Below are 4,718 nucleotides of genomic sequence, written 5' to 3'. Positions count from 1 at the left end.
AGGGGCGCGCATCACCCCTTAGAGCCCATGCATTCACATACTTACAGCCAAATCAGTCTCAAGGAAATTCAAAACCAAAAATGTCTGTAGTCCAGAAGATTAGCTTTTCTACCAGGCACTTTCTAAGAAAGAATCTGCTGTTTTTATTCTACTCCTTCAAATTATGTGGCAACTGTGACTGAGAAGTATCTTACAGACATTGTTGCTTAAGAGCGCATTTAGGAAGCATTGCCCACACTTCAAACATTAATCTTTTTCTTAACTGGAGAAGTGAGAAAACAGGACGTGTAGGGTGGAGGATTAGTTTTACACAATTAAAGCCATGCCGTAACTTGCTCTTTATGTGCACCACTTCCTCTGGGACGTGTTTAACAATGTTTACAAAACTTGGAGTTGTTCTTCAAAATGCAGTGTGTCCCTCTCCCAGCCACTGTCACTGAGCTGAGTTGACATGCCCATCTACAATCCACTGGCAGCATCCTCACCCTTCCCTTGCCCTTTCCAGAGCCAACTGAAGTGCACATCAAAACCAAAACCCAAAATGGTCACCCACATCGAAAGGGCTTTTTTTTTTTTCCTCACCCCGAGATGAAGGGCTTCATCTTTTCTCATGCCAGATGCTAGATGAGGCCTCATGTAGAATTACAGGAGATATCCACGTGAAACAACAAAAAAAATATGGTTCCAGCAATATCACAAGGCTGGAAGATAAAGCTACTAGCTGCTACTTCTTTTTCACCACGACGATGTTTAAGTTTCCTGGAGTTAAGTATAGGCCACACAACACTTCTTCCTCTTCTTGCAGAAGCCCAAATTGCTGGTTGGCTTCGAAAGATGAACAGTTCAGTTCTACAGTTTTGTTGAGCTGATGCCACGCTGCATGAGGTGGGTTTTAGGACATAATAGTTTCTGTCACGGTGACATTGTGGAACATCTGAGAGGAACATGTGAGGTGAGAAACTACAGGGAATTATGGAAAGACTTTGAGATTTGTTTTTCCAAAGGAGCAAGGCTCAGTGCAATTCTTTTTTTGGAAGTTTTTGTTTTGCTTCATGAATGAAAGTTCAGGATTGAGTTTCTCCTAGGTTAATACTAGAACTAAAAATAACAAGCCATAGTCCAAGGTAATTAAGTAATTAGGGTAAGAAATTTTATTTTGAACAGAATGCAGCATTTAGCTGCAATGTTCAAGAGCATAATCTTGTGTGAATGTAATACTTCCATATAGACTCGTGGGTCTCAATATTCTGGGTAAATGATGGGGAAAAATAATTTTTCCTTTGTTCTTGCTCATCAAGAGTAATTTTCCACAGAGTGATGTCAGTTAAAAATCAGATTTCAATCGAGTTCTTCAGTTAGGAAAGCAAAAGCAAACACATGGGGCAGGAAAAGAGACATTCACAAAGAAAGTCTCACTGACAGTTTCCGTCATTAACTGAAAAGTACATCTGTAAGAAAATACAAGACTGGGCATGTGTGGTTTTAAGCAACACATACTTCCAGAATATCTCACTCTTGTGGAATATTAATTAAATATTGTTAAAGTACATGACACCAGAGTTGCAGATATTACTATGTGGAGTATGACATAGATAAACCCAACAGCTAAGACAGCAAGAATGAAACTTAGCTTGTAAAATGAAAGAAAGTATTCAGAAAAACTATTTGGAAATGAAAAGCAGAAACCTTCTATTTTACAAGCTTGCCAGCTTTTCCATAATTATATAAATCTGTTGTCAGTCCTTCGATAATGCCATTGCTAGAAAAAGACTGAAACTTTATTTTCTCAAATGCTTCTGAATTTGCTCAGGGAATGATGGTTTTGATTTTGGGGTGTTTCCCTTTAAAAAAAGCTCAATTACCTAGGTCTGCTTTTGCTTAGAATTTTGCCATTAACAGCATCTCTTGGTAACAACACAGGAAGGAAAACAAAGTGCAGAGAGATAAGGCCAAGGTTTTAGAGTAGTGACTATTCTGACACCACTTCTTTGGCTCAAGACTGTATTCTTTGAGCAAAGATACTCTCCCAACAAAACAAAACAATAACAACAACAACAAAAAAAGCAAACCCAGTTTTACAGAACTCCTGAGCTTCCTACTTGAGCTTCCTACTCTCACATACTTTGCTCACCCAAATTAAGAATTTCACACCAGAATTTCACACCAGGTACACATTTGATTCTCAACTTTGTCTATTTTTCTAATTAAATAATTTTCTAATTAAATAAACCCATGTATAAAGTGCTCATTAACTGAAGAATGCATGCAGGTTGCTTTTATAAGTTGGGTATCCAGATTTCCTTTTCAGTTCCAGCAGCAGCAGATGGACATAGCAGAAATTGACTTCTCTGTGATTTATTTTCCCCACTTATGCTCCTGGAGATAATGGTGGATTAATGTGTATGTCTTTTACATTGAGACACACAATTTATCTTCCCAAATTAGGCGGCTAACTTCCATATACAGTCAATGAAGTTGAGCCCCTCCAGAGGTAACTGAGAAGAATTATAACCTAAATGACCTGAATATCTTGTTTCGAGTAAATGGAAAAATTTGGCCTGTGGCTGATTTTTTCAGATGAACAGCCTATCACAGAGCTTATTTCTACAGTCAGATACTTTCAGAATAATATTGAGAAAATGCGAAGGCAGGGGTTATTCAGAAGTCAAAATATATGTTCACTGTTTTGGAGGGCCTATTGTCCCCATCATCTCACCTCAGAAGGGAGGACACATAGACCTGTTAATGAAGCTGCAGAAGTCCACATTTAAATTAGCTGAATTACCTTACCATCTCCTCCTCCTCCTCATTGACCTCACACCAGATCACAAGCATCATTGACCTCACCAGCTCACATCATGAAACCCTGAGGTTTCATGGATTCAGGACTCTTCAGAGTTTTGTAGATTCAGACACTGATACGCCAGCCAGGCAAGCAAGCTCCAAGGTTAAAATCTTCATAGAATTAAAGCAATTAATTATTAGTTTGAGTCTGTCAAATAACTCCTACCTCTTCGGTGTAACTCCGTTTTATAAAAAGATCCCAGAAGGAATGGAAGGCATGCCCATTTAAGGCATTCCTTGTCTGTAAACCTAACTAATCTAAATTGAAAATTGTTCTTCCTGTTCAAAAAGGACTTGTTTTGAGCTTGTGCCCACCAGTGAAGTGCTCTCAGCTACTATTGTCCTATGTACTAGCAGCTTGCAGCTACTACTTACCAAAAAAATCCCCAAACCCAGTTGTTATGTGAGTACAGAGGTAATTTTCAGTCTGCGAAACACACCTGGTCGGGGGCCGTATGTGGCTGCCTTCTAGCACCCCCTGAATCTTTCAGAGAGAAGGATGTATGCCTGCCTCAGCTATTTGGGGTGGTATGTCCTCCCTGAAGCATGGTAACTCCCCAGGGGTGTCACAGGAATGGAAACGGGGTGAGGAGGGGTGCAGGAATTGTATTCCTTAGATAGATAAAAAAAAGAAAACTTGGTGTTTCAGTCTTTCTTGATCCCTCCTTGTTCCTTGGCTTTTTTTTTTTTTTCCCTCCCTGCAGAGCAAGGGTGCAGGTATCAGGAAGAGTTTTGTCACATGAAACCACTTCCATTCCCACTTCGGACCACAGCACCACTTACTGTCTTCCTTGGATACTCGCAAAAGTCTCCATGCAGGACCCCTAGCCTCTCCGTGGCCTTGTGCTGCAGCACACATAAGCTCCTCGCCATACTGTAAGTTCATACTTTTGTATCTATATACATTGCTACTTACTCTGTACCCATCCTTCAGATGCGTCCCAATGGAAGAGGAGAAAATACTTCTCCTCTCAACCTCGGAAAGGCCAGGTGACCTGGTGCCCTGGCCTTAATCAGCTAAGCTGAGAAAGAGGATCTGCTCTGTGACAAATGTTTGGGGGACAGAGGGTGTGGGAGCAACTGAGGAGCAGAGGTTCCTGTTTCAGGCAGGACCTTATGAAGAATCATATCACAGCTCATGCTATGATATGCAGAGATACAGATTCTTCAGGCTTAGGAACATCAGAAAGATACATTATTTATATATATATTATTAAAACATAACCGTAAACCTCCCATTTTTTTTCAGCCAGGTCCTCCTCTTCTTTTCTACTTCTGTATCTAATAAACAAAAATGCTGCGACAAATTGGAAGGAAAAACCTCTTGCTATCTGTAATATTGCTATACAAAGCTTGGTTTTCTTGTTTGTGTTTCTGTTCCTGTCTGGTTGCCTACAATTACATCAAAAAGCGGGTATTTAAAAAAACCACCAGGCAGAAAGTGAGGAAGTGAAGGAGGAGGTGAGGAAGTGCAGGAGGAGGTGAGGAAGTGCAGGAGGCACCTGAAATAAGCAGGTTCAAAACAGTTAAGAGTGTTGGTTTCCCTTTGGCCAAGAGCTGTCACTGAGAGTCATTGCCAGGAAAAAAAAAGGGCTTTGAGACAGAGGGGCGAAGCTGCCTGGACTGCACTGCAAGCAGGAGCGCCTGGTAAGGGGAGAGCACGCTGCTCTCCGCGTGTCACAGCAAGCGGAGCACCCAGCCCACGCGCAGTTTTAGGCTGCCATGACAAAAGGCTGGAGCTGAAATGCTGAGATGTGTCTGATGAGGCTGTGCTGTGGGGAACAGGCCCAAGCGTTCGTTTCTGAGCAGTGTTTCTTCCCTGTTTCAGGATGTCTCTAAAGTCAGACCTATTCCCAGATCAGGTTTTTAGTGGC

This window comes from Buceros rhinoceros, unplaced genomic scaffold (genome assembly GCF_000710305.1).
Source record: "Buceros rhinoceros silvestris isolate BGI_N320 unplaced genomic scaffold, ASM71030v1 scaffold3517, whole genome shotgun sequence".
Classification (NCBI taxonomy): domain Eukaryota; kingdom Metazoa; phylum Chordata; class Aves; order Bucerotiformes; family Bucerotidae; genus Buceros; species Buceros rhinoceros.
Note: the sequence above shows the minus strand (reverse complement) of the source record.